Here is a 10682-nt window from a genome sequence, read left to right on the forward strand (position 1 = left end):
TATTAGGTACCTACTTTCAGATTCAAATAATACTATAAATACCTATTTAAAAAGTGACGATACTTAAAACTTAGGTAATTGTGCCGCAGATGCCGTCATGAGCTTTTATGATTTTTTTTTACGAAAACAGTTTATTGCATGTATACAAATCAATACCTTTTTCTGTCGGCGCATAGGTTTTTCGATCCAATAATTCCTAATTTAAAATTTGAAATGCTCATAGAATTTGATACTTCATTATCACAAAGTAAGATTATATTAGGTAATATTAGGTTGGGGTAGGTTAGGTTAGGTTACGTTAGAATAGGTTAGGTTAGGTTTAGTTCAAAAAAGATACTTATACAATCTCATGACGGCATCTGCGCCACATTTACCAAAATTATATCGATGAGCCGAAAAAGATATACCTAGGTGGTGTTATTAGGTTGTAGATTTACATCAAATAATATATGAACGATAGCAGCACGAATATATACATATTTATATTACTGCGTTAAACATTAATTATATTGACACCTAAGCATCATTTTTGCGATTGTCTTCTAATAAATTGTATTGCTGCCAAAATTATTAGTTTAACATTTGTGAACTTCTACCTTTTCTTTGTGCGATATATTATTTATCGGTGAAAACAATTTTACAAATGTCTACAGTTGTCAAAATTGAGTGAATTTATATTTAAAATGAGTGATTTATGATTTTTGTTTTGTAAAACAAACTATTTTATGTGATTTCATCTATTTATTTGTGAAATCATTTAATATAATATGTGAAAACTACTTTCCAAATGTTAAAGTTATTTTTTTTTTGTGAAGTTTGATTATTGCATTGTGCGATTAATTCCCACCCCTAATTTATTTTCCTTTTTCTTGTCGTTGGTCATTCCTCCCTTTGTATTTACTGGTCATAAACGCGCGTCCCTTTTATAATTATGTAGGGAGTTTGGGACTCCTTTGTCATTATGATATGGCTCAAGGAATCAGGTAGAAGTTACCTGGACTTGAAAGTCAACTTGAATAATAAAAGTTTTATTGGTAGGTAAAACTCCTTTCATTATTCGAATTTGACATTGAAGTTCTTGAGATATCTGTTTGTTATCACCTGGTGTTCGGTATGCCAAATTCCTGTTGTGACAATGATTCACTGACGAGGTATAGACCATCGTGCCGTTCAATGCATAGGGTTGAATAGAGAAGTTAATGGGTTCCTTTCTCCTTATGATGGTGATGTGTCCATCGTTCTCTGGTAGTTGTTATGAATAGGTTGTTGATGTAATATGCCACCCAAATAGATTGGACAGTCTTTCAATCTCTTTGATGCCACGATGCCACCACTGTTTTGTTGTCTGTCTGCAGAAGCAGATCTGATCATTTGATTGTTTGTATCCGAGATTGAATTGCAGAGAGAACTGCAAACATTTTCTTTATGTTTTAATGCCATGGCATGCCATTTGGACCTGTAGGTGGTGACGGTGGTGTTCATTCAGTTTGGCTCCCCAGCCTGTGTTAGCTGCTTCTGTCATCAGGAAGTGATTGAATGTCCTTATGTGTGTCAACTCTGAGGATCCTATCGCCTGAAGCCACCACATGATGTCCTGCTGGGCCTGTGGTGGGATATTCGCCAATTGGCGATGATGGGACCTCGACAATATTGATGATTGGAGAGTTGAAGCCGTCGGCAATGCAACTTTCCTCGTGGAGGAGCTACACACTTCACCAGCGACAGGAACCTCCGATTAATGTGTGTGTCCCACGTGATGTCCAGGAACCCTCATTGTTGGCTAGGGATCAGACAGGATTTTTTTATATTTATTATCCACCCTAAAAACTATAGGAAGGTTATCCTGTATTCCACCTGAACCAAGACTGTTTCTCGAATTGCTTGGCTACTAAGAAGTCGTCTAGACTCTAGGTAATGGAATATTCTCAGCCATTCTTTCGTAGGCGTTCGGCGACCCAATTGGTCAGAGACACAAACAAAATCAGAGCGGCTGACAGCATGAACGTGAGACACTGTAGTAGAATGTACTGCAGTGAATTGTAGGAGCTCCCCTCGGTAGGCTAGTCTAACGAATCGACGATGTTGAGAAGCCAGTGACGCACCCAGGGAGGGGGAGGGGCAAGGGGCCCTGGCACCCCCCAAATATGAAAATTATCAGAATGATTTTAAACATTGAAATTGAAGGCCAATAAACTATACATTGGGTTTAAACAAATAAAAACAGGGCATTTTAATTTCTAACATAAAAATTTCGAAACATTAATGTCGGGTATTTTTAGAAACCCAATCACTAATGGAACTGTCAAAAAAATCTCGGTGTCCACCCGAATTCCGGAGTGGTTGTAGGTCATGGCTGGGGAGGGCTGACAGAACTCTAGCCTGGGGGCCCGGGCTATAGGGGGCCCGGCGTGTCGCGTTGACCAGATAAGTGAGATAAACACACATCATAAAATAGCTTTAATAGTAAAAAAAAAAAGTCGCCTGCGTCGCTATTATACTTCATGGCCATGAACATTTTAGATTATATAATTTTGCAATATATTTTCTGATTATTATGTGTCGATACTTGACAGCTCCATTATTAAAGTAGATGTATTAAAAATCGCCAATAATTCACTGTATAAGTACCCTTAATTTGAACTAAAACACAATTTGAAAAACGTTAATGTAGTATTTAACACTGCCTTTAATCTTAGCGGTAGGTAGAGGGCCCGCCAATTATCATAACCTGAGGGCCCGTTTCAGGATGTGGGGGCCATGGTGTAGGTACACCGGGTGCAATAAACAAAAAACCGATAAACGAGAAATTTGGCCGTGTTGTGTTGAGTAGGTTTGTGTAGGTATCGTATAAGTTAAATGCACTAATACTTTTTTTGTCCATTTTCAATTAATATTTTGGAACATCAATATTAAAAAACCAAAAATCGACGAATTAAAATTCGGTGAAAAGAACGACTAGACCCACTATTTGGTGGTAGTGTAAGTGCCTCCAATTTAATAAAAACTAGGAGAAACTGTACAAATATACCGCCGTGTATTGTGAAAGTATGTAAAAATAATTATATGAAGGAGAAAAAGAGCCTATGGGACTAATTTACATTCTCCTCCTTGACCCCCCCCCCCAATATTAAATCCTGGGTGCGCCACTGTGAGAAGCTATGGGTACCTGGAGGTACGCCAGGCTTAGATATATTATTACTAGCCAGTCTTCTTTTTGTAAGAAGGCTGGAACCTTGTAATGGTGAATTAGTTTGAATGGCTTTGGCTATAGGAATGCATTCAGACGGTTTCGGTTGAAAATAGGGCCTAGGGTCCTGTCTCGTTTCTTGATCAGAAACAGGGTTGAGAGAAAACTGGGGGTTGGACCCGCTTCTTCTAGAACCCCAGAGTTCTTTAAATCCTCGATCTGGAGAGTGACCTTTACTGATTGTCGCGTTTGAAATTCTTTCCGTAAAAGTAAAGAACGACTTACCAATGGTGGTTTCCGCACAAAAGGTATGTGGGCTCCGGCCATCAGTTATACCAATATTGGTATAGCCATCCAGACTCCCAGAAAGTCTCTTAGGCGACCTTCAATGTTGTTGGTCGTCCAGATGCGGTCACCTCCGTTTGGAGTACGGACCCCTGGTGGAGCCCCTACCTTCTCTGGAGAACTCCCTTCCCACAGGACGTCACCCCTTGGGAGTACCCTGGCCATAATGTGAGTTCGAGCGACTCTGAGCTCAGAGGTATCCTTGATAGTGCCTCCCGAGTGAAGGTATCCTTCACTGAGGACAAAATCACCTGGCGCCGAGCTTGTATAATCTCGGCGCGTTTTCCGGTGAGAATCTGAGTCATGTCCACGCAAATTTTATTATGCGTTGTCCCCAAAATTCTCTTCATTTTTGTACAGGCACATCGCTGCCATGATGTTTTGAGGATTGGTTGCCCAATCCACTAACCCTTGCATACCCTTCCAGAAGCTGTCCCGTTGGGTAAACATCGCATTCTGGAGGGCCGCGATGGTCCTCTCCGTCAGATGGCTAGCTGATGACGAGTGGTCGTACCGACGCAACTCTTCATTGAGCCCTAACTCTACGAACGCAGGGGCCGCCAAGAATTGTTTTAGGCGTTGTGCCACTCCTTGCCGGTCCCCCTGCTAAAATAAGGTACGTAACGAGGATACCTCAAACATCAGCATCTTAATCGATGCTCGTACGCTGAACTTTTCCTCCTGTGACAGTTCTGCTTCGCCGTCTGGTGTCCATTGCTTTCAGAATATCCTCTTCATGGACTTCCAGACGTTGCGCCTAAATCACTGATCACTTAACGTTCATCCAAGATATTTTATTTTGATAGTTCTAACGAAATGTCAAAGGCTACCGTCAAATCATCCAACATTGCCCACTTTTTAATGTATTCGTAGATTTTTACCAAAAAAAATGGTACTCTGGCGTTTTTATTTAAAAATGAACACTAATATCATTATAAGTTTGAAAAACTGTTTAAAATACAAAACAAGCAATTATTTTAGGAATTATTTGAATTTTTTGAAGCGGGCAAAATTATCAGCCATTTCTTTCAACATTGCCCATTGATCTTGTACATTGAATAATAGTCATTACTCTTACGTCCTTATGAACTATTATATAGAACTGGCTAAACTTACCGATCCCATAAAGTTTGAGGCATAATAAACAACACTTTGTAGAACAAATATTTGGGCTATGTTACCATCCCCTTTATGGACTTTTTCATACAAATATCATCATTAATCCAGGGTTATCAAAGAATATCTAGGTAAGGAATAAAAATATATAGTTAGCTAGGTATATTTTTTAAAAACCCTTTTTAGTGTTTTTTTTTATTTATTAAGGACAATCAATCAGAGTTAAGGTAAATATAAAATACATGAATAAGTGATGGTCCCAAATCCCAACAATAAATGGACACAAGGCATTATTTAAACCAACCATTAATAGGTACTGTCATTTATAATCGCATAAATACAGTAAAGGGAGAAGTTAAAAATGAGACAAGAGAAAAAAACAGGTACCTAGTATAAGAGATTGGAAAGAAAGTTTATAAAAAAGAACATGCATAATAAGTTATAACTAAAAAATAAATTGGGACATCAGTATATAGACTATCAGTAGGGTAATTAATTATCTTAAAATTGATTTAGATAGAGAATTTGTCACTGTGTACAGTATTGATAGAAAAACACATTAATACAGATATAACAATTAAAACCTCTTTAAAAAACAGGCAATTATAAGGGAAAATGCTGCAACTTTCCCTACTCACAATAAATTTTTGTTCAAATGTTGGTGTCGTTGGTTTCATTTGGCTAAGGTACATACATATTGTGAGTGATTTTGATTTTATGTCCTGAAAAATAGAGATATTTATTCAGTGACGTCTCGTGGGGGTAGGCAGATTGGGCGTTGCTTGGGGGCGTCAGTTACTCGAAGGGCGGCAAATCAAGGAGAATCGTTTGGTACATAGAGAAATAGCTACCTAAACTTAGTAATAACGAAAATATCTTTCCATTATAAAATTTAACTCACTAGTTAACTATAGTTACTCAATAGAAGCAAAATGACGTGTTAATTAACATAAAAGGTTTAACAAGACTGTATTTTTAATCGGTTCGCGACGTCTAGTTTACGTCCGTCACCCTTCCATCCATTGTGAACATAAACGATACGGATGATAAAAATACTGTATACAAAATAAGGTGGCATTTTGGCGCTGCCCAGGGGCGGCATTTTGTCTAGGGACATCACTGTATTTATTGTTTCCATACTTAAGTTGAGAATAGGCTGTAGCATTTGACTTAAATTTTCATAAATGCTCATATTTCAATGCAGTAGGTAAAGTAGTATTTATAATGCTGCTTTTATAAAGAAGTAACAAAATAACCATGAAAATAATGCCTCAGAATAAAAATTATATATTACAGGTTGGTACATACCCATAAAATGCAAATACAAATCCAATGAATTGAATAATTCATAAAATTAAAGCCAAATTCCAGTACACCACGACGGCTAATTTTAGGCCGCGTCAATACTTTATCTATGTCAGCCAAAGAGATTGGAGTCCAATCTCTTTGATGCCAGCGGAATAAATATCAGCCACATCATCCACTGCCGGCCACTAAAAATGACCTTTTATTTTGTTCCTTAAAAATTTTGTTGCAAAACAGTTATTGTCATGTGCACATAGCTTCGGGTGCTGTGTATCGGGTGCTTCGGGTTTGTTTACAAAAATATCCTCTAGGACCTAGGTCATCATCTGAAGAAAATTTTAATTCACCATATCGTCGCTGTAGATTGGTTTGTCGAATAGACCAAATGTCAAATGTTAGGTAGGTATGACCAGTAAATAAAAAGGGAGGAATGACCAACGACAAGAAAAAGGAAAATACATTAGTAGAATATAATCTCACGCGAAGAAGGAAGAGCAAACCCTATCTCAAGGACTTCAAAACCAAATTCGAATAATATAAGTTCACTCAATTTTGACAACTACACACATTGGTAAAATTGTTTTCACCGATTTAATAATAGGTATATCGCACAAAGAAAAGGTAGAAATTCACATATTATGTCAAAGTAATAATTGTAGCGGCATTACAATTTATTAGAAGGCAAAAGTAAAAATGATGCTTAGATGTCAATATAAATAATATTTAACGTAGTAATATAAATACCTAGGTACAGTGACGTCCCTAGACAAAATGCCGCCCCTAGGCAGCGTCAAAATGCCGCCCCATTTTTTTATCATTCTTTCATTACTCCAATAACTAAGAAATGTGTTGTATGAAGCATGGCCCCCGCATCCTGAAGCGGGCCCCCAGGCTAGGATCTTTGGCAGCCCCCTACCTATCGCTAAGGATAAAGGCAGTGTGACGCTCTACAGTAATGTTTTCCAAATGGTGTACGCATTAAAATTGATGTGTATATTTAGTGTTTTTTTTATATTTTAATACACCCATTTGAATTATGAAGTTTTTGAGTATCGCTACACAATTATAAATTGTATTGTACAACCACATAATTTTAAATATTAATATTATTGAAGAAAATAGCGCCGCAGGCGAATTTTTTGCTATAAGAGCAAATTTGTGATATGTGTTTATTTCACTTATCGAGCCCGGGACCCAGGCTAGAGCCCTGTCAGCCTCCCCTTGTGGGGGGCATGGTATGGATGGATACATTACTAACAAAATATATACCTACCACTAAGCTGAATCATAAAAAAATAAATTTAGATATTATTAAAAATATAATATTAGTTAAACACTTACACAAATCACCAGAGTCTGAGATGCCATTTGGTTGATATTATGTCTGACACATTGGTCTACCATTTAGTAATACCTACGCAGACGTAATATTTTTACACCATTTTTTCTATGCTATTATTGTACCCTACAATATGTAAACACAATAATTTTCCTCATTATTTATTTAATATAAACCTATTTTTAATCATAAATACACTATTAATTAATAGTCTCAACACTCAACCGTTGATGATTGAAATAAAATACCCAAATCCACACTATTATCAGCACAAAATATGTTTACAAAAAAATGACTGAAAAGAAGGTATTGTTATTCACAGCACGATAAATACGATATAATATAAGTAGGTACCTACTAGTGTACATTTTTATTACAATTAGCTGGTACTTAATGTAAATACTATTATATGCACGAATACTAATTAATTATGACAAATGTCAATGGATTAATAATCATTATGAATATCTATTTTGCAATAGGTACATCCGGCAACTTTTAAATCTCGGGAGTGACTGGCAAAAATATTTGGATAAATTAAAAAATACGGAAGTATGTACCTACCTATAAATCTCTACCATAATTTTCCTTGTTTTGTCACCAACGTTAAAATCTATATAGGTAATATTATTTTGTTTCAATACCTACCTACGTCGCTTGTTCGGCGTCACCTATGGCGCGACGGCTTTTGCGCGTATACCTACATAATATCACTGTTATGAAAGGAACTCTTTAATCTGAGTAAATGACATTATATTATTATATTATGACTGATTTATTATGGGTTTTTGGTGTTTTACATTTATCATTCATAATGATTAATGTGTCTACGTGCCAAGAGTAGTAAAAATATTTTTTATTGGCATTTGTATACGAAACCGAGCAGTCAAAAATAAAACAAAAAATCCTCGCGAAGCGTGGTGACATCATACTAAAATATGTACTCTAGTAAGTACTGGATAAAAAAAAACATCTCCAACGCTCTGGTTATAATATAACTAATATAAGGTAGCTATTTCTATATAATACCAAATAATTCTCCTCGATTTGCCGCCTTTCGAGTATCTGCCGCCCCCAAGCGACGCTCAATCTGCCTACCCCCACGGGACGTCACTGCCTAGGTATATATTCGTGCTGCTATCGTTCATATATTATTATGATTTATTGTAAATCTACAACCAAATAACACCACCATTCGGTTCATCGATATAGGTTTTGGTAAGGTAAACGTACCAGTAGTTGACCACTTAAGAAAAAAAATCAACAAAAATAATGATTAACGTTTAGCATTACACCGAATGTTGGCAAAGCAAGTCTACTCATAATGGATCAAATTTCTTAATTAATATGACAAGACAAAAATTAATAAAGGGTCTGTTACAAAAAAATTGCGTTAAATTTTTCAAGACCATGTTTTTGTTCCAGTAGTTGACCATCCAATAAATTGAAAGTTCCAGTAGTTGACCACTATATGTTTCAGTAGTTGACCGTGTCTAATCAGGGGTTACAGTAGTTGACCACTATATTTTTCAGTAGTTGACCATGTCTAATCAGAAGGCTTTATGGCATATCTGTCATCAGAGTTGCCTCAGGGCTTCCTGTCAGACCACTCTAGCCTATAGCTACTTGAATCAACTTGGTAGCAATGGGCGGTTCAGTAACAAGTTACATAGGAGAGGATTTTGTTTGAAGCCAATCATCAGCTTTGTTCGGGTAACAAAACGTGCAAAATTAGTTACTAACTAGTAGTAAACTAAAAATACAAAAATATATTTATTTTAGCAACTAAGTACATACATACTACATAGTAACACATAGGCTCAGTACTTACCAAAATAAAACTTAACATAAAAATCCTTAGATATTGCAAATAAAGTCCAATTCCGGAACTAAATAAACATTACGAGCAGGGAACTCAGAAATAATGGGAACTGAAATACACAACGGGTAAGGCGATAGCAGGTAACCGAATCGAGTAAGGATGAATCCGGTTTAAACTTACACATGTGTCTAGAATACGTTTAACGTCGAATACTAAAAACTGCTCTCGGTTTATGCATTTACGCTCCTTTAATGTTGGTGTATTACACACATTATTGCACGTGCATAATGCGTGCTTCATTTTCGTAGGACACTCACAGATTCAAAAGCCTGCTTCACCATGCGGCGTATTGAATATAGCCTATTGGTATTCTATTTATTATGTGTTCTGTGATTACGAGTTTTGCTTACTTGTGTCGGGTCATTTATGTGGGATACTACCACCTTTTATTCATAGCTAAGTACATCGGGTCGCTCTGGCCATTTTTATAGTCTCCCGCACTTTTGCATCGTTGAAATACGAGTAGTAGCTTTTACTTTAGAAATATGGACGATTTTTCCCGGGAATAATATAATGTTCATTAATGACTTTCATAACGGGCAACCATCGAGTTTTAGGCTTGAAGCTTTCATCACTAGACTTATGCCATTCACTCTCCGCTGAGTCTGAAATGTCAACACGGGTTAGAAGACTCGGAAGAAAAACCCATTTTCTTCTTGACTGCTTTCAATTCCCTCATTTTTTTCTTCCTTTGCTTGCTCATTTAGTTCTTTCTTTCTTTGCCTCTCTGCAGCTCGTTCTTTTTTCAACCGTTCCATTTCTTCTTTCTTCCTCTTTTTGTTTAGGAAATACTCCTGGCAAGTTTTACCGGAAACACTGGTGGGGGTTTTTTCCCTTTTTTGCTTTCTTCTTGACTTTTTCTTCCCCTTCACCGGGGAAGAAAAATGTCTCTTGAATGGACTACGCATATTTGATGGACCAGCCATGGGTTCACTGGCGATTGTAGACGAAATATCATTACAAATCTTTATACCAGCCTTAGGTGCACTGGCGATTAGAGACGAATCACCATCACAAGTCGTTAGACCAACCACAGGTGCCCTAGCGATTGGAAATGAAACATCATAATAATTCATAGTATTCCAGGCGGCCAAAGACATCATATCATCGGATTCCTCTCCTTGCAATCTCTCATTGATGAGTCTGACCGGGTCAGGTGGAGTGATATTTTCCAACTCATTTTTTACTTTTCGTCACAGTGCGAACAGTGACTTGTCATCTTGATCAGGTTAGTTGTTTTTGCGGAATGATTCAAGATTTTCCTCATCAATGTTTTTACTCAGGAACTCTTTCTAAATACCGCTTGGGTTCCTCTGATGTAACCATTGAAGGCACACTTAATGATTCTCCTGGTACTGTTACAGCTTAAGGGCTCCATGGACAAAGTCCACATTTTCGGAAATTTCTTGAGGAATTCTTTTGTACTTGTAGAGGACTGTCGTTGGTGTTACAGCCCCACCGACACTCCCTGTTTTTATGACGGTTATGCAATCTTTATCGTCGTCATT

Source organism: Rhyacophila brunnea, unplaced genomic scaffold (genome assembly GCF_057557595.1).
Source record: "Rhyacophila brunnea isolate RB1 unplaced genomic scaffold, BYU_Rbru_1.0 scaffold_4, whole genome shotgun sequence".
NCBI lineage: Eukaryota > Metazoa > Arthropoda > Insecta > Trichoptera > Rhyacophilidae > Rhyacophila > Rhyacophila brunnea.